Source organism: Lactuca serriola, chromosome 5, assembly GCF_051521515.1.
Source record: "Lactuca serriola cultivar US96UC23 chromosome 5, Lser_US96UC23_V15, whole genome shotgun sequence".
Lineage (NCBI taxonomy): Eukaryota > Viridiplantae > Streptophyta > Magnoliopsida > Asterales > Asteraceae > Lactuca > Lactuca serriola.
Genome location: NC_136412.1, coordinates 101,501,329 through 101,522,275, shown reverse-complemented (window position 1 = coordinate 101,522,275; position 20,947 = coordinate 101,501,329). Strand labels below are relative to the sequence as shown.

Genomic DNA, 20,947 nt, shown 5'->3' with positions numbered 1-20,947 from the left:
TATGGAGATTCCGAGGCATGCTGGGAGTGGATCCGGATCAGGATCGGGAGCAGGAGAGGGAGTTCCGGGCGGGTCAGTACCGCCCGAGGTTATTGGTCAGATGAGCACGTGCGAGTTGGATGCGAGGATTCGTGAGATCCTGCGTGATGAGATTGCTGAGTTGTTCCGGGCTGAGTTTCCGGAGCTGTTTGGGTCGATCAAGACCACCATGGTTGAGTATTTTGATGAGCGCTATGCAGCTCTCACAGAGACGGCTGTCGCGGCGGCTACAGCAGGTGTAGCAGCGGCAGGGGGAGGAGTTGGTCGGGGCTTTCAGTATCGGGACTCCGATAATACGAAGCCTCCCACCTTCGATGGAGTTCAGGACCCGATTGTTGCTATGAGGTGGTTATCGGACGTGGAGGGGTGTTTCTTCACGTGTTCATGCCCTGCTGAGCAGAGGGTGAGGTGTGCTCTGAACCTGTTGAGGCTCGGGGCGAAGGATTGGTGGAGATTGACCACAGAGTCATTTTCGGATGCGCAGAGGGCTGCGGTTTCATGGGACCAGTTCAGGGAGATGTTCAGCACTCGCTATGTTTCGCGAGTTGAGAGGGAGAGATTGGCTTAGGAGTTCCTTGAGTTGAAGCAGGATTCGGAGTCGGTGATTGAGATCACCAGGATGTTCACTGAGAGGGCGATGTTCTGCCCTGAGTTCGCTTCGGAGCAAGCACAGATGTCTCGATATCTGAGCATGCTCAAGAGGGATATCAGACAGTTTGTGTCTACGCAGAGGTGCGAGACCTTGTTGGAGTTACAGGAGGCCGCCAGGCGGCGCGAGTTAGAGATTGAGTTGCAGATGCGTGAGTTGAGGCAGGCTCCAGTGCAGTTGCAGCCGGCGCCAAAACGGTCCAAGACCGTTCATTCTAGAGTGGGGGATCTGAGTAGCCACACTTGTGAGAAGTGTGGAAGGAGTCACACCGGAGTTTATAAGTCCGGTTGTGCATGCCGCAAGTGCGGAAAGGAGGGGCACTATGCGAGGGATTGTCGGCAGTCAGCGCCGGTTCGGGATTTGAGGATTGGTTAGCATTGTCATCAGGTTGGACATTTGAGGGTCAACGGTCCACAACTCGCTGCAGGACCGGTGTAGGCTCCAGCACCGGCCACTTTAAGGATCACGGGTGGAGGTCAGGGTGGAGCGGAGCCCCCAAGGGCTCAGGGTCGTGCTTTTCAGCTTGCAGCAGAGGAGGTCGGAGCAGTGCCGGATGCAGCTGCGGGTATGTTTCTTCCTTGATGTCTTGTTATCTTATGATTATTGTGGAGTATTGTTTATGTGCTAGTATCTTTGTGTGATTCTTGTTGTGGTATTTGTTGTTTTTGAGAGTTATGGCATGATTATGGGTTAGTGTTGGGAATTTCGTTGGTTATCATTCATGGGGTTGTTAGTGGGAATCTGGCGTTGGTCTGAATTTCAGGTAGCATCTGCCTTCTGAGGAGTGGTTAGCTGCAGATTGAGTTTCTTTCGAGCAGGAGGATCAGTGTGGAAATGTGATTTTGTGAAGGTTGCTAGTGCTAGTGGGAAATCAGTCTGCATGTAAGTGTGGTGTTGTGCAGGGTTGTTTTGGGAGATCGGTGATAGCGACCGGTGGTTGATAGTCAGTGCCCTAAGTGGGGGAGAATTGGAAAATTCTCCGGATGATCGATGAGTATGTGAGATTGTTGAGCTGTCTGGGATTCAGCAGTGTTCTGTCAGCCAAGAGCGTAGGCTGGCATGAGTAAGTGGCAGGCATGCGGGGCGGAATACAGACCAAAGGTACTTATTTGCGGAGGGTCTGGGATCAGGCCGGGATTGAGTTGTGTGATGGAGATAGAGTTCGGAACCCCTAGAGGGCTAGAATGGTATGCATGGGAAGATTTCCCGGAGTGATAGCTCGGAATGATGAATGCTAGTTGAGCGGTCCGGATAGACTGAAGGCCGGTAGGCGTACCAGTCAGGCCGAAGGCTCGGAGAACGGTCCAGCTAAACTAAAGGCACTGAGAGCGGTCCAGATTGGCTGAAGGTTCTGAGAGTGGTCCAGATTGGCTGAAGGCCTGGTGAGGCGGTCCAGTCATGTTGAAGACTCTGCAGGTATTGTTGGATCGGTTCGAGGATATGGTTTGTGTATGTTGCGGTGTGATAGCATTTGAAGGTCTGGCCCCGGGTAGTGATCTTGATTAGTTGAGATAGTGCATGGGCTTGAGGGTCCCTGCGATCAGAGTCAGAGCATGTGTGTTGGATGGATAGCGGTTACGCTATGAAGGAGTGGTGCAGCGTTGGGCGAGCACCGTGGCACTTGTCGGAGTGACAAGGCGGCCAAGTGGATTCCTTGGTAAAGGAATGAGAGAGGAGTGTAACTCCGAGAGGGAGTGCAAGTTCACGGAAGTGAAAGCGGCAGAGCAGAGTTATGATTAGAGTGATCCGAGTATGGTCATTGAGCAGCGTGTTTGCGGCAGTGGGATGGAATCACATCCGGTTTGGGATGTCTGCTGAGGTCGCGGAAGGAATTCCACGGGTATAGAGCCAAGAGGCTCGGAAGGGATGAAGGGAGGGAGTCTCGGGCTCTTAGTGTGATTCTGATCAGGGAAGTGCGTATGTAGTAGTGGTTCATCCTGGGGGATGTTTGGAGATGTCATCAGTGTATCGGGTTTTCCCAACCTGAGGGTGCTAGAGCTAGTTCAGCATGTGTATGTGATTGCAAGAGGAGAACTCATGGGAGTTGCTCTGAAGAATGTGTCTTTCTGTCAGCAGAATGACTAGAGTTGGACTCAAATCGGGAATCCAGTGGTGCATGGTTATTTCTTGCTCATATGGGTCGAGTGATGGTTGTGATTTGGAGCAGTGTTGCATCATTAGTAGTACTCAGTTGTTAATTGGAGTTATCAGAGGGTAAAGCCGGTGGCCGGCTTGAGACGGTGATCAGGACACCGCAAGAAAGGAGGAAGTGAGTTCCGGTTTCGATGGTTGTGTTTCGAGGAACCTGGTTGGGTTAATGCTAGGTGATGCGTGGCAGGAGTATTTCTAAGAGTTGAGTTGTTGCAGGCTTCGAGGATGAAGCCTAATATAAGTGGGGGAGAATTGTAACATCCCGGAATAGCAAGGGTAAAGTTGAAGGGCTAAAAGAGTAAAATGGGAAGGAGCGACTCGGCGAGTCCAAGAGTGGACTCGGCGAGTAGCATGGGTGGACTCAGCGAGTTGGTGCTGAGTGGAGAAAACCCTAAATCCGGAGGTTGAGCCTTATATAAAGAACATTATGTCTCCTCCCCAGCCTCCTTATCACCCCTTGAGTTCCAGAAGCCCTGATTTCATGAGAAAACACCATTGTTGAGTGAATTAGAGCTTGGACAAGGGTATTTGGTGCTTTAAGCTTGAAGATTTGAGGCTTGTATCAGGAAGCTTGGGGGAAACAGAAATCTACAGTTGGTTGGGCTCATTCCAAGGGTAAGGAACCATTTCCTTAAGCTATTTTATTCATGGGTTCATGTGTGGTGGTTGGTATGGCATCTTAAGTGAGATAGAAGCTTGGATCTGAGGATGCTACTTCAGATCTGAGCTTGTGATGGTCCTATATGTCATAAAGTCCCTGTTGATGAGTGTTTGAAGGAGCTATTTTGTCCCAAACCCTAGCCCTAGAGTGCAAAGTGCCTAGATCTCGTTGGATTCACGTAAACTTTGCCACTTTACGTGATGGATGGCCTTAGGAAGGGTAGATCTATGGTTTGGATCATCTGCATGGCTTGGAAAGCCTCTGTATGGATTCAGACCCGGTGGTACTCAGCGAGTCACATGGGTGGACTCGGCAAGTTGCTTGAAGATAGGCTGGGACTCGACGAGTTGGAAGAACAACTCGGCGAGTTGGATGAAGATGGTGTGGAACTCAATGAGTTGGAAGAACAACTCGGCGAGTAGGTTGAAGATAGCCTTAGACTCGACGAATCTGTTCTTGGACTCGGCGAGTCTTGTCGAAGAGTCCCAATCTTTTCTGGTTGAGCCGTGAATCGGTGAGTCAAGGGGATGACTCGTTGAGTTGTGTGAGTGGACTCATAGTTGTTGAACTCGGCGAGTCTCGGGGTGGCTCGGCGAGTTGAGTCGCAGTTTGGGGAATTTCTAAGCATTGGGACTCGGCGAGTCATCGGGTTGACTCGGCGAGTAGAGTCAGTCAGGGGTTGACTTTGACCAAGGGTTGACCAGTGGTTTCCAGGGGCATTTTGGTAATTGTTGGATATTGTTTTGAGTTCAGTGCTTTGGTGGTTGTCCAGTGGTGGAGATCGTATCAGTGATCGGAGCAGCTTGGGTTATCTGTTCAGTCGGCAGTTTAGAGGTGAGTTATCCTCACTATATCAACAGGGTCTAAGGCACCAGGGCCGACCCTTATCGGATTAAGATCAGGGTATTTGTTGCTTTGATATGTTTGCATCCTGGTAGCTAGGATGGTATATGTTAAATACCTGGTTGAAACAGGTATCCCGAGATGTAGGGTGATGTTATGCTAGTGACCGTTTAGGTTGGTATCCTGGTTAGGATGATGATATGTTATGTGATCTGTTTGATCGCCTTGTTGACTGTGAATTGCTATATGATTGTATGATTATGTGCACATGGTTGTTTGGACTGGAGTTGGGTTGAGGCGGGTCCTACTTTGTGTTGTAGGCCAAGATACCCAGGGCGGACCGGTTGTCCCGAAGGCCCAGCGAGCGGTCCGGATAGGTTGTAGGCCCCAAGAGGGTGGACCAGACGTGCCGAGGCTCGGAGAGTGGACCAGGCCGACTGAAGGCCCGGTGCGGGCGGACCAGTCATAATGTAGACTCAGAGAGTGGACCAGGTGGATTGAAGGCCCGGTGTGGGCGGACTAATCACACTGTAGACTCGATGTATGTGGTTAGATTCGGAGAGTGGACCAGATGGATTGAAGCCCCGGTGCAGGCGGACCAATCACACTATAGAGTCGAGGTATATGGCTAGAATCGGAGGGTGGACCAGGTGGATTGTTGGCCGGTGCGGCGGACCAGTCACACAGTAGACCCGAAGTGCATGGTTGTTCTGTGATCGGATATGTTATGGCATGTTATGCGTGTATGGTATATGTGGTTGGTATTTTGGGGATATCTCACTAAGCTTTCGGGCCTACAGTTGTGGTTTAATGTTTTTCAGGTTCTTCAGGAGACCGTGGCAAGGCGAAGGCGTGATCGTACCGCTCCTCGTGTTTATATTGTGATGAGATTCTGGGAATACTTAAAATAAATTGTATTGAAAACCTTTTTGTAATAACTTTAATGGAATCGGGTTGTTTTCGAAAATTTTAAATTGGTTGAAATTTTTAGTCGTTTCAATAAAGTTTCTATCTTAATGACTTTATGTGTTAGATCTAGCTTAAGGAGTACTTTGGGGTTCTTTTGGTCCTTAGAGTCATCCTTGTGAGTATGAGCTACTCCAAGAGCTTAGAATGTTGGATCTTGGCCTTTGGAAGGTAATTTGTTCATAAAAATGTCATCTTGATGAATTATTGTGGTGCATGAATGAGTTTGGGTAATTATTATGGATTCTAGTAAGTTTATGATCCCTTTAAGCCTTGCAAAGAAGTAAAATTGCCAACTTTACGTGTTAAGACATGTCATTGAGGTCATATACAAGTTTCGAAGTCATTGTCTTAACCATTAAGAGCTTATTTTGGATTTTTAGACCTCGTAGGATTACGTTGGGCGTATGCAAGTATACGATCAGCGTAATGCTGATTTTGTGCATCAGGGACTTGGTGTTTGTGCTTCGATGGTGAGTACGTGGAGCGTACTCCCCAGTATGTCATTTTGGGCCTTTTAAGGTTTAGACCTTGTTATGCCATTAGACTTCTAACTTTGGGCCATGGATGGACTTAGGGTTTTCTTGGAAGTAGGTCCATGATGGTTTTGGGGCCCAATCGGGTTATTTGGCCATATTGGGCTTTTGTTGCTTCCGATTTGGGCTTTGGATTGCCATTTTGGGTGTTGGGCTTTTACGCATTTTGGGCTAGACCTTGGTTATGGAACATGTAAGAAAAAGGGTAAATGGTCTTTTACCCTTTAGGTAGTTGTTTTATGGGTGGGCATCAGATTTTGGGTTATCGAGTTAATTATTGATTAAGATTGTATTTATTGATTAGTTGGTGCGAGGTTATCCGGTTTAGTGGTCCAAGCAATTATTCGATTATCAGCGGATTGAGGCGAGTCTCCTCACTTTACTCGTGGGTCGAAGTCACTAATGTCGACCCACTAGGTTTTGTTATGCTAGTTGTCTTTGTCACTCTTGCATGGTTTGTTGGGCAATGCCCATTTGTATGTTGGGCTAGGCCCATTGTATGTTATGTAGGTGTTAACTATTTTTTTGACTTTTGCATTTGTATGATAGGGCTAGGCCCATTATGGTGGATTGGGCCCAATATACAAGATAGGCCCAATGTGAGTGCTAGGCCTAAATGGTAGGTATGGTATGTGGTATTTTGGGGAACTTACTAAGTTTTTCCGTATAGTTTTTATGGTTATGACTTCAGGTACTTCCAGTTCGAAAGAGAAGGGCCCAACTTGATCGCAACGCATCCACCCATGTTTCCGCATCATGATAATTTTGGGATTGTATTCTAATATCTGTTTTGTTATAAATGTACTTTTGAATATTTGGATAAGCAGATATTAAATGTTGACTTAAAGATAATTAATATTTTGGTTGAATTAAAAATGAAAATTTTACCTCATAATTCTAGGTCGTTTCAATTATAGTCTTTCATGAAATTGTTATAGTCCAACTATAGTATTTCCTACAACTATTATAGTCCAAGTATATCTTTTATGTAAATGTTATAGTCTTTCAGTCCCACATACATCCTACCACACAAAGGACATATAATGTGACACATAGTGTCGTGAGAAAACTCACTAGAAGCTAGAAGTCTAAGTTTCACCCATAACACTCCTCAACGAACCCACTAGCATGACCACATAAATTCATAATATGACGCATCTTAGTAACCATTACTAATCAGAGGTCCAACCTCAATCCAAAACTCCATCTCCATCATAGTTTGACCAAAAGTTCAACTAGTCAAAATGTAATGCTCAATGGTCAATGCGACCACGTGTTTGTTATAGTCCAACTATAGTATTTCCTACAACTATTATAGTCAATAGTCTTTTATGTAAATGTTATAGTCTTTCAGTCTCACATACATCCTACCACACAAAGAACATATAATGTCACACATAGTGTCGTGAGAAAACTCACTAGAAGCTAGAAGTCTAAGTTTCACCCATAACACTCCTCAACGAACCTACTAGCATGACTACATAAATTCATAATATGACGCATCTTAGTAACCATTACTAATCAGAGGTCCAACCTTAATCCAAAACTCCATCTTCATCACGGTTTGATGAAAAGTTAAATTGGTCAAAATGTAATGCTTAATGATCAATGCGACCACGTGTTTGTGACCAACATATGGTCGCGTCATGACTACTAAAATTCAAAATAGTCGCTACCTAGACCATACTTCCCATCACGACCAAGCAAGCCTTGGTCACGTCAAGCTTATTAGGCAGTACAACCACTTCTTATTAAGTGTTGAATTCTTAAATTAGAGGCTATAACTTTCATCAAACCTTCTAAAGAGGTTTCTAATGGATAAAAATCCTATCTTTATACTCTTGTAAGCCTATACTAAACACCAACCCTAGATCCAAAAACAACCATAAAGGCTAAGGCTCAAAGAGAGCTCATGGATGCTCTATTTTCACTTTATAAATTCTAGAAAGGTCCTTTAAGCAACTTTATATAGCCGGGATATCCCAAACTCCAAAGAATATCAAATAAATGGGACCAAAACACTCCAAAACTCTCGATCTAAGATAGAAACCGATAAAGGTTGGAACTTTATTACTTATAAAAGTTGAAAAGATGACTAGAAGGCTGAAAATTATCTGGACCTAGCTTCTTCTTGCACTAAAACCCTTTCTTCTACTTCAAGCTTCTCACAAACTGAACCGTAGCTTAAGGAACATAGGATGGAAGCTAGAGTTTCAAACTTTCTGGTTTTGTAGAGGATAGAGGACAATAAAAGTGGAAAACCTATAAGTTAGTGTGTTTAAAGAGGGTCCAAAACCTGAGACTTAATGTTTTGAGCTATGGTGCTCACGCGTCGCGACCCACTTAAAGGTGATGTCACGACTAATCCAGCTGACACGTGCCACGACCAACACCTGGTCACGTCGCGAGGTCAAGTTCTTCCAAAACCCCTTTTTCTTAATTGTCTTTAATATAAATAAAGAAAGTGTAAGGTCGAAACTTATAATCAGATGAGTCAAACCTACTTCGCACTGGTACATTAGTGTCAACGTTTCAGCATGCTAACCGGGGCCTTTCTCGACAGTCTCAAGATTACTTTTGCAACACGGTTTCGGATATGTTATCTTTGTGATAAGATCTTTTGTATGTATTGTTTATCTTTTATTTTTAAAGTTTTATTTAAATCTTTGATTTTTAGGGATTCATATTATAGATAGTTCAATTCTAGTATATAAGTTATATTAGGGTTCTTTGTAAACATGACGACTTAGTGCATTCTCTTTTTGTGATTGTTTATTAATGAAAATTATTTTTTGATTACCTTCGTTCTTATTGCTTAATATTTGTTTATTACGATCCTTCATAAACATACCCCTTAATCAGATGTTACAATAATGAACATGAAAACACATACCACGACCACGTTATAAAAACAAAAAAGATCTACATACTTCATTATTTTTACATTATCATTGGTGTTACATACAGAGTAGTTACATTGCCATCGTCAAATATTACCAATCTAAAGGATGACCACCACATATTTACTATAAGCAACATTATCAATCTTAAATGAAAACTCCAACACATGTTCAACCCACCGAGTACATCGAGTAAGATCCATAATGGACAACAACAAACAATTAGTATTCTCATACCCGTGAAATTCAATCCCTTCATAATTAAATAAAATAGTCTAAGTAATTGTGTCTTACTCTGGATCTTGAAATTCAAACAACACCCTCTTACTAGACCAACCATCATTTATACTCAACATTAATTCGATATACCATGTCACTACACCACTAACATCTACAAAAATGAAACACAACATAATTTAGAGATGTTAGCACTGACAACAGAAGTATAAGAGTAACTATGTAATCGATAAAAAAGCATACTTACTATTGCATACTCCTCCCTATCATGACCTAAAACAAGGTCACCAAACATGACGAAACAAAAAAAAAAACTCATAGCATGGGAGAATCCAACTGTCATGGCCTTAACAGACATGTTTTTGTAATAAAAAAAAAATTAAACTTATGATATGCCATTTTCAATGGACAAGGTTATCACTAATAAAGAAAATTATATATATATATATATATATATATATATATATATATATATATATATTCCTATTCTAATAAATGAATAAGTTTATTCTCTTATTGACAAGTGTCATGATATTAGAAATCTTCATTAATATTATATGTCACCTATAATGTTATATGTCAACCTATTAATTCTCTATTTTGAATTTCTCATTCTAATTATATTAAATTAATAATTGATTCTTCATTTCAAATTTTAAATTTCACACTCTAATTACATTCAATTAATAACATTAAAATAACTAATATAATAAAATTAATATATATTATAAGGTGATATAATTTCATGTATTTATTTAAATCAACGATTACAATTTTATATAACTAAAAAAATATCTCTTAATTAATAATTTATTTGAAATAATTGAATAATTTTGAGTTTTTACTATGAAAGTTTAATTAATTTTATAACAGTGGTTTTCACGGGTTATAAACTAGTATATATATATATATATATATATATATATATATATATATATATATATATATATGGGACGGTTCACTTGTGATTAAAAAAAATAGAGATCTTGAGATTCAACCTCAGCCGCATATTTCTCATTTGTCGCTCTAATGCTCCAGCGTACCAGTAACAACAACAACAATAGGGTATGCTTGATCATAAATGATTATATGGCAGAGGGCTATAATCATATAGGATTATACATTTTTATATGTATATGCTTAATCATAAATGATTATACTTATATGTCTATTCGCAGATTAAGTAATTATAAATGATTATGACAGTTGGTGGCAAGAGGTGACGGTGGTATAAGTAATAGTGGTTGGGTCGGCTGGTGTCAAAGGTTATGGTAATGGTGGTAGCGGTGGCGGTTATGGTGGTGGAGATGGCGGCGGATGAGAAAGGAACAAATGGCGTTGTATAATCATTTATGATTATACCAGGTCTGTCGCGCCGATACGATGGAGGGTTAGAGCGGAAGATGTGAAATACGTGGTTGAGGTTGAATCTCAAGATCTCTATTTTATTTTTAATCTCAACGGAACCTACCTCTCTCTCTCTCTCTCTCTCTCTCTATATATATATATATATATATATATATATATATATATATATATATATATATACTCCCTTCCTTCAACAATCATTCAAACTTGCGAATTAGAGCCTTCTTAATGGTAGCTAAAATAAGGTTTCTCTGAAATTAGTGTATAATGATGCAAACAATGAAGAATAAAAACTATATCAATGCAAACAAAATGGAGAAAACTTATCAATGATCGGTTAACACCTTCTCGTCCACTGATACCATATCAATACATTCAAGTTAGATGGCTTCAAGTATACATGCAATTGATATACCACATGTCTGATGTAAGACAACGCATAATAGCTAACATCCTAAATTAATGAGCAGACACTTGAACAACCTAAACAGTTACAATACAATTTCAAGACACAATAAATTGAAAAACACATGAACAACAAAAAAAACGGCCGCCAAAATAACCTGTAATTGTAGCCCACACAATAGTCTTTCCCAATCAAATGACACGTGGGAAAACAAAGTCTTACCAAAGGCTGTTTTGCACAAGTATATCTGAATTACACCGGCCATGTGCACTTTAACAATCTGAAGCTTCCGACAAATCTACTAAAGTTTTCTTAAGTTATATAGAAAAAAATCAAATATTCTCTTACTTTTTTATTCTTACTGTATTCCTGGATACTTAAGATCGTAACATTTGTCAAATTTAATAAAATTAACAAATTTTTATTATATTTGTTATTATCTAAAAGTGGTAGGAAGATGTAGAAATAAAAAATAGAGGATATATAATTTATCTATAGAAAATTCTACTAGTTGAATTGTTGAAATTCAAAAATTCTATTACTTATAGAAATGTATTATACATTTTCTTTTATAAAGCTATTTAACTACAAAATTGAATTTGTTTCGTACTTGTATGTTTTTTTCACAAAATGTTTCCTAGATAAATAAATATAAGATACTAATCAAATTTTGTTACAAATATTGCTAAAAGGTACACTCTCTTTTTCAACGGTTGCGCATGTTTGACTGACATTTGTGTGTGTGTCTGGGTGGTTATGGTAATCCTTACCATGTTGAAACAAAATACAAAAAGATAATAAAAAGGTCTAGTGAGTATCCAAATTAAAAGTGATGTGGAGATAAGCCCTATGAATTTATAAATTACAAGAATGAGTCTGGATGATGACACATGAAGCAATGCAAAGAAGTAGTGGCTAGGAGATTCGTTTTTATCTCACGTTGTTTTCAAACATGACTAAGAGATTTTAGCCATCCATCAATGACTTACTTTTATGTAAGTTTTGATGTCCTTTCGTCAACACAAGAGCCTAGTACACTATAAAGAATAAAAGGGGCGTCTTGTTGAAACCCACAGTCATAAACGATTAGTTTTGCCTTTTTAGATGATGTGTTATGTTCCTTTACGGGAAACAATCAAAAGGTTATAGTCCAGAGATGAGAATACAATATTTTTTTAATATGGGCGCACCTAGGGTGGTCCACAGTGGCATCGGCAACCCCTAAATTTTCCGGCCGTAGTGGAAAATTTTTCGAAAATTTTCAAAATTTTTATTTTTTCTACTATCGTGCAACCCCTAACTCTCCCGTGCAACCCCTACTGTAAAATCCTGGGTCCGTCGCTGTGCAGATAGAATATTACAAAATTCCTCATTCTAAAAAGTCACAATCTTTATATGGAATGTAAACCCTAAACAACCATATAGTTGCCAAAACTACACCACTCACAATGGAGACACGTTAAAACACACACACACACACACAGATATATATATATATATATATATATATATATATATATATATATATATATATATATATATATATATATATATATATATAAAGGGTTAGGTTCATGTGAGAATGCCTAATTTTGTGAGACCGTAAGACACATTTTTTTATTTATTTTTATGTTTTTTAGTTAGTTCAAGTTCCGAAAATAATATTTAAAAAAAGAATTTTTGGATTTTTCCATTTATTTTGCATTTTAAAACTATTTTTTAGAATATATGTACAGTGTAATATTCTATTAGAATATTTCACGTATTTTTCAAAAAAAATAGATTTTTATTTTTTTATTTTTTTAGTTAATTCAAATTCCGAAAATAATATTTAAAAAAAGATTTTTTAGATTTTTTCATTTATTTTGCATTTTAAAATTATTTTTTAGAATATGTCAGTGTAATATTCTATTAGAATATTTCACGTATTTTTCGAAAAAAAGGGGATTTTTTTATTATTTTTTATTTTTTTAGTTAATTCAAGTTACGAAAATAATATTTAAATATTTTTTTGGATTTTTCCATTTATTTTGCATTTTAAAATTATTTTTAGATTTGGTCTCACGGTCTCACAAAATTATAATGGTCTCAAATGAACCTGAACCTATATATATATATATATATATATATATATATATATATATATATATTAGCCGTTTACTCGCGCTAAGCGACGGGTAAGAATAACTTTTTAAAAAATTAGTTTATATAGGCAATTTGTTTTTTATATCGATTTTCAACTGGTTTCCATTTCTTAAAATCATTTTTTAGTCCGATTTCAATTATAAAAAGTTTGATTTTTTTGAAGTGAAATTTAATTAGAAAACAATGTTAAAGACCGATTCGGATATATTAGAAAAACCGATATATATATATATATATATATATATATATATATATATATATATATATATATATATATATATATATATATATATTAAAACTTATTACTAAATGACGATTATGTTTTAACCTATTTGCGCAAAGCGGCGGCAGCAAATAGTTTATTTTGACGATAAGTTTTCTTTTGTTTTTTTACAAAAATGTTATGTTCTAAGGAATGTGCATGTCTAAGATGATAAAATAAATAATACAATATATATAAAATCTAAAGGTGCGTATCAGTGTCGGCCCGATACATGGGCGAAGTGGGCAGAGGCCCGGGGCAGCAAAAAAAGATAAGGGCATCATTTTGGTGAAGTATGTTATAGGTATCGCCTAAGTTAATTTTGCCCAAGTCCGTCCGATCGGTTCTCCAGCGGTAAACTTCAATCGATGCAGGTAGGCAAAGCGCGAGAATTGAAATTTTTCAATGTACTCGGCACCTAATCTCCTGGAATAACGAAGCGTCAAGACTAAGACTCGAGAATCAAGATGCAGAATACTAGGAGTCAAATCTCCTGTCAATTTCTTTCTCAAATCACACGATTTGTGTATACCCTCGTCACTCTTTCAATCGATTTCTAAATACCCTCTCACCTTCTGTCTCGATTTCTTCTGTTTACATGAATACCTAATTCTGAAAAGTGAAGACTAATTATATTTAGTTGTGTACACTTCAGCCGTTCAGAGGTATGATTTTTGATAACTAATTTGTTGGTTGTGCTTATTTTATTGTTCATGTGGCCACAAATCATTTTTTAACATTTTGATTCTCTATCTGATTGATCCGAATTCATATATTTGATCCAGGAGATATATATATTTCTATCTAAACTTCTTATTATGAAATAATTGTGTTTACAATTTCAGATTGCTCGGTTAAATTGTCGAGCCTCAAAGGTCTCGTAAGTTTTTCTTATTTTGATTTTCGGTTAAGGTTTTGCCCGTTTTGATTTTTGATGAATACTTATAGAAGACAATAGCCTGCACGTGCTCTTTTTTGTAAACAATACTTTCTATCCGGTACCTATTCCCAGCTTCTTATATCTTATTGTAAGGATATTTTTTTTTGTCATTTTATAGGTAAAGAGACTGAAAATAGAATGAAGAATTAAAGTTTCAAAATTTTAAACTCATTCAATCTTGACAGATGGTCTTTTTGGGGTAGAATAAACTTTGAAAAGTAAAAACTTAGAAGCTCAATGCTATTATAGGTCTCATTTCTAATGTATATTGTTATTTTTGGTAAAAAAAAATGGGGCTTATGTTTCAAAGTTTGAAACTCATTAAAACTGGAAAGCTCAAATGTGAATCTATATTTTGATAAACCTGTATTTTGATAAACCCTTGTCAGAATAAAAAATGAGGCTTATGTTGCAAATAGTTATAATTAATAGTGCATGTGGTTTTCTTTGTTGAATCTACTTATTAACAAAGCTAAGAACATTTGTTTGAAGCTGAATGATTAAAGTGTAAATATATGGAATGATTATTTGAAACATTGTTTTTAAGTGGTTTTTGCAAGTTTTTTTGTTTGTATTAAAATATTAAATACAAAATGTATTACACTTTTGTATTACAAATGATGTTGTAACGGTTCGAACTTAGGGGCATAATTAACTTATCTCGCCCTGGGCATTGAAAACCAATGGACCGGCCCTGGTGCGTATATTGGTATATTGGTTTATTTCGGCAAATACTTTTTTTTAAACATGATGGATTATGGAAAACACATAATGTATGGGCATATAGTTTCATTTAACCATTTAGGTTGAATGACATATAGTTTTGTTGGAGCTTTGCACAGATACACCACTATTTTATAAAAGGTTAATCCAATAAACTGAAAAATATTTTCATTGCTGTACTATTTATAATAATAAAAAACATAATACTTCCAAATAATTGTAGTAAAACTTCAACAAAACGATTTACTATTACGAATGAAAACCAATTATAGTAATACCCTAACCAAAATAACCTTTTGAATGCCTCAAACTTTTGTGGCATCATAACTGATTTATAAGAAGACTCTAAGGAATAACTTTTTTTTCACAAAATATCTTAATAGAGAATATGTTAACAAAAGTATTAATATCATACGGAAATTATCATTATCTTATAATTAAAACATTTATGTTTGTAAAACAATGGTACTTGACAAAAAATAATAATAATAAAATTCTAAACAACTAATTAGTTTGATATTATATTATTACTTGTGTTTATTTTTGTCTTTGTAAAATAATATTTATTAAATGCTACATTAAAATATATAATATATATTAATCTTTTTGGTCTTTCATTTATTAAATGCTTAACTTAACATATGTACTTATATGTTTTCTTAAAAATAAATAACTATCTCGTAACCTAAAATATTTTTGAAAAACTATGTAATAAAGAATGGAAAATGATTTTTGATTTTCAAGCAAATCGATTGATAATTAGTAATTTCAATCAAACAAAACCAACCGTACATCATCATATCTAAACATATTCAGGAATTTTTTATTTTACAAAACCTATGCTCTACTAAATCTGAGGTATATTTCCAGATACATAGTAGCATACTACTTGTTGGATACTCAAAACATTTATCAAATCTGGATCTCAAACTTTGTATTTTTCTAGAATACTCTCTATTCAGACGACCAACTTGCAGAAAAACATCCTTACAAAACCAAATGCCAAAACTGAAATAAACTTTATCATAACATTAAATATTTTTTCTATTTACATTACATTGGCAGTGTACCTTAATTTATGTGTATATTATACCATCATACTTTCAAAAAACAACTTCAAGTCTAAAAAAAGAATGGTCCAATATTATTAGTCCGATCCAAAAAAAACCTGGCCCGAATGTTCAACTACAGTCCATTGGCTACTTCTATTTGACTTGTTTCTAAGTTTCTTGTTTCTAAGTTTCTGTGGTACTACCAATAAACAAAGAAAAATACATTATGAAATTTAAATATAAACTAAAATAAGCAAAAAATCGACAAATAAACAAAATGCATACTTGTATCTTGTACTTTTGTATAGCCTAAATTTTTAGCTTTAAGTTTGTTAAAAAATATCTCTCGACCACAAATTTTTGTTGTATGTGTTCTATATGTATACATACATATGGGATTTCTAGGATGATAAAGAAGTGAATGGACTCATACATTTCAAGTACCTATAATGTGTTAATATAAGGATCAATAAAAACTTAAGCATTAACAAACAATTCACTTAGGGGCTGTTTGATTTAGTGCTTACTCGTTCTGGTCAGAGGATTTTGACTTACTCGGTCCGGTCAGGACATTTGGTAACCACATATAAACCACTAACTCGGTCAGCTCATCTCTTACCCATCACTTACCCGGTCCGAAAAAAAAAATTAGCTGACTGGTCTTCTCCTTGATTGCCCCTCATTTAGTTTACACGGATGCTTTCTCTTCTTCCTCAATCATCACACCTCCAGGCTCCAACAATGCTTCTTTTCTATTGACCCAACAACGACATGTGCGCCGACTCCTACCACCTCCGATCTACGCCTTGGGTCGCCTCCATCTGGCGCCGCTTCGCCTGGCCTCCTTCCGGCAGTAGGAAAAATCCTTTCTTTTCTCCCCTTCTTGCTTGCACCATTGAATGATTTCATCTAGGAATATTTCAATTGAGTTCTATTTTATGTTTTTCATGTTAGTGATCAATTGTATTGTTAAATTATGAAGGTGAGAATTATTTAGTTTAGTTTATAATTCACATATTCGTTACAGTTTTTTTTATTTCATCTCCTGATAACTACGATTTTGGAATTGTATATAGTCGATGTCGTGTTAATTCAGTGTGAATGTATGCCCATAATCTGTTTGATGAAAGGCCTAAGAGAAGCAAATTGGTCAAAATTGATAGAAGAAAGACATTGTTTGGTATTTTTCATTCAACCTTTATAAGGTTTGACTATTTCGTAGCCTAGTCTTCAAGAGAATGTATTTGACAGCTTATGAAAGCCATTAGGGAAAAGAACATAATATTTTGTTTAACCTAAGAGAAGCTACCTTTATTGGTATTATATTTGTACTTGTGTGTTTGAGGTAATATATCAAAGAGATTTACCTGTTATTGTATTCAATTCTCATTCACATAATCATATCAAGCTATTTTGTATTGATAGCTTATGTATTTGTATTAGGGAAAAGAACATAATACTTTGTTTGGATCAATTTTGACATTATCCTTAACTTTCAATGTCAATTTTGACATTATCCTTAACTTTCAGTGTCAATTTTGACATTTTCTGGGTCAAACAAAAGGGTTAAATCGTAAGGATTGTTGCTTTGCTGCTGTTGTGCACTTTGTTTTCTACTAAATGTTTGATAATTTGGTGTATAATAAGCTTAATAATTTGGTTTTAAGATTGTCAAACCTCTCATGAACGAGAAAATGTCAAGCACTATACATTCAGAGATTGAATATTTGAATTTATTCATGTATATTACTTTTTTAACAAAATAAAAATCATGTTTGGGGAGTAGGTGAAGTAAAAGAAAACAGGAGGCAAAAGAATGTGATAAAAATATTGTTTGAGGGTAATATAGTCATTTGGTACAGTCAGTCAGATACAAAATCAAACAACAAGTTCTAGTCAGAACTTCTAACCCAGTCAGCCCTTACCCAGTCAGTAACTATCAAACGACACCTTAGTGTTCTCTTGTAAATAGTATAAGCCTAAAGTATAGTGCTAAAATACTCAAAACAGTGAAAGTGCATTGTTAATTTTTATTTGCATTGAACCCATAAGTATGCATACGACTTAGAACCAAACAGAGCTTTTAAAAGGAATACACTTTCAAATGCAACAATTTAGAGCCATGTAAGAAATATCATTTGTTATGACCTTAGGTACAATAACAATGTCAACTCGTCAATTTTGAAAAAAAATGAATTTAATCTATAAAAGGTCGGAAAAAATAATGAAAATCACTTTCACTTCATCTCCAACATCACATCAAAGATTAAGCTTATAACCAACCAACTAACCATGTTAAAAAAACCTAAACGATCAAATGTTTATCTAACGGGAAGCATAAACCCGAAATTATCTCATAAAGAAGAAGAGTTTTGAACCAGAATAATAAAAAATTAACAATATCTAGAAATAGAAAAGGAATTAAAACCTTGATGAAGAACTCAGGTGAGAAGATTGGTTGTTTAGGTTACATGCTAAGAAAGAGATCTCATAAAAGATATATGGTTAATTAGTCAAAATTAAAAAATGAGAACATGAAAATTAAAAACATCGAGACTAAGTGCGGATTTACGAAACTAGACCTTTTTTCTTTTTTCGAACAACACCACTACACCCAAACAATTCCTCTTTTTACTATAAAGTTTCTCTGTTTAAAATAAAAACTCTAAAAGTGTTTCTCAATTTAAAAGAAAAATCATGGACAAATCTACTAATGGAAATAAGAACATCAAAAGTAAATAACAATGTTTCATGACAAAAACTGTATCAATCACTTGGAAGTTCGTTGATCGATTTTTGCTGAATAAATTGAATTCATGAAACCAGTTTTAGGCATTTTGATGAAAAAATTGACCTTATTCTAAGATGAATTGTCCATTCGAAGACTTAGGCTAAATGTAACCATCAATATCGACGATGTAATAACCAGTCAAGAATCTGAAATTTACACAAATTAAGTGAGAAAACCCTCTACTAAGATCTCAAAAGACCAAAAAAATAAAATTATTATGTATTCTATGTTAATCATCCAGAGAGACTGAAAGCAAAACTTGTCCTGCTTTTGGTCATCCAAATTTGTTAGGATAAATCTCGTTCAGGTAGGTAACTACAAACACAAAAACACCAAAATTACTATACATATAAAAGATTTGAAGAAAAAAAAACTAAATCAGAAAGAGAGAGGGAAAGTGATGTGTTTTTTGTGCGTAGATTTGGAACAAAACCTGCATATCAAACAAAACAGTATCAGATGTGATCTTGCACAAAAACTCCATTTTGGGTTTGAAATAAAGAGAAGCGAGGTAAAAAAAACTTTACCTAGACCAAAGAGAATCTAGGTCAAATACGCTTGGTTTACCCAGTCAATGAGTTCCCCACGACAACTACCACCTACAAGAGATTGTGGATGGATACACCAGCGAAACCTCGGCCTACAAGAGAGGAAGGAGACACATTAAGAAGAAAAAAAATCAAAATTTAGAAGAAGCACCATTTATGGAAGAGGTTCCGAGAGTGAGAGCCAAAGTTAATGATATAAATCTAAAAAGACTAAGAACTCACTTGTTTGAAATTGAGAAAGCTAATATATTATTGAGCCAATTTTTGTAGCCACCGTTGATCAAAATTGCCATGATTTCACTCCTATCGTTTACAGGAGAATGTCTATTTGAAGGGGAAGAAAATGGTGAGTGGATCTCCGTGAGTTACATCAGCAAGAGTTAGATACGTAAATACAGTGATCTGACCCATCAGAGGTATGGAAAACCGGCCAACAAAAAGCTTGGGTTAGGCATGATATAACCTTAATTGCTGATTTCATCCTAAATACAATTCTCTTAACAAATCTATACCTGTTCGATTGAAACTTCAATGAAGCAAACAACAAATCAAAATCACAATTCGTCTAGAAGACCATAACGAACTATGGGAATCAAGAATTTGGGGTAGTATAGAAGGGCGACTGGAAAGAATGTGATAAAACCCCTAAATGCATTTTAGCCTGAAGGAGGTTGTAGTGACGAGGATTGAAATATTGGGGAAAGAAGATGAAGAGATGAGTGTTTGTATCTATTAACAATGTTAGGGTTAGGTTTACAGAGAGAATGAGGAGAGATTGTGGTGGATTTCAGGGAAGATGGAAAAAAGTGGTGGTAAGGGTTTAGACGGAGATGAAGCGGGCGTTATTTAGAAGGGGGTTGTGTGTGGTGGTGGAATTGGTGGTAAAAAGGCGGCAACGGTGGGGTTTTAGAGAGAGGGGAAAGGGAGTGAAAGGGAAATCAAGAAAAGAATCAGCATGAGTGGTGGTGGTTTTTCAGTTCGCTATGGTTAGATTTTCTGATTGAATACAATGAAGATGATGACGACGCTTGTGGTTGAAGGAAACGATGATGGTGGTGAAGCCTGGTGGTGCTGTCGTTGGCTCAAACTTTGAATAAACGGTGAGAGAAACGTTTGACAAAATTACTTTCCTTAATTTTCTGTAATATTGCTAATGTATAAAAGGGAAACCTTTGTCTCGGTCAATTTTGACCCGTTCAAATTGCTAAAAATAGGGAAACATTTGACCAAATTACTTTCCTTAATTTTTTGTAATATTGTTAACGTATAAAAGGTTGGTACATAATGCATTAAGAGTAATACCTCTTAAAGTTTAGTATTTAAGACTAAATGCTTATTAATATATATATATATATATATATATATATATATATATATATATATATATATATATATATATATATATATATATATATAAAGGCGAATGCTTTAAGGGCCAGGGGAGGCCATGACCCCCTTGTTTTTGGCTTCATAATACATATATATCAATATTATATATATATATATATATATATATATATATATATATATATATATATATATATATATATATATATATTTTTTTGTAAGTTTTCTTGGCCCCTCAAGTTTATTATCAAGTTTATTATATATGTAATCAAAATTATATTAAAAAACGTAATCAACTATGAAAAATAGAAAAAAAATCAGTCAGGTAAGACTAATATTTGAAAAATACACAACAAATCAAAACCAATCCTAAAAATTAGGAT

General features: G+C 36.2%; 2 long non-coding RNA genes across 2 annotated transcripts; one reads left to right on the top strand and one right to left on the bottom strand.

Moving 5' to 3' along the window:
- The first annotated feature begins 13,344 nt into the window (after positions 1 to 13,344).
- LOC145052833 (uncharacterized) lies at positions 13,345 to 14,519 on the top strand. The gene is made up of 2 exons (XR_013684244.1): positions 13,345 to 13,828; positions 14,009 to 14,519. It is a non-coding gene; the product is annotated as an uncharacterized LOC145052833 (long non-coding RNA).
- Positions 14,520 to 18,764: 4,245 nt separating this feature from the next.
- Positions 18,765 to 20,357, bottom strand: LOC145052832 (uncharacterized). Its single transcript, XR_013684243.1, has 4 exons — positions 19,730 to 20,357; positions 19,440 to 19,619; positions 19,197 to 19,309; positions 18,765 to 19,102 (listed from the first exon to the last, which is right to left on the bottom strand). It is a non-coding gene; the product is annotated as an uncharacterized LOC145052832 (long non-coding RNA).
- Between the last annotated feature and the right edge of the window lie 590 nt (positions 20,358 to 20,947).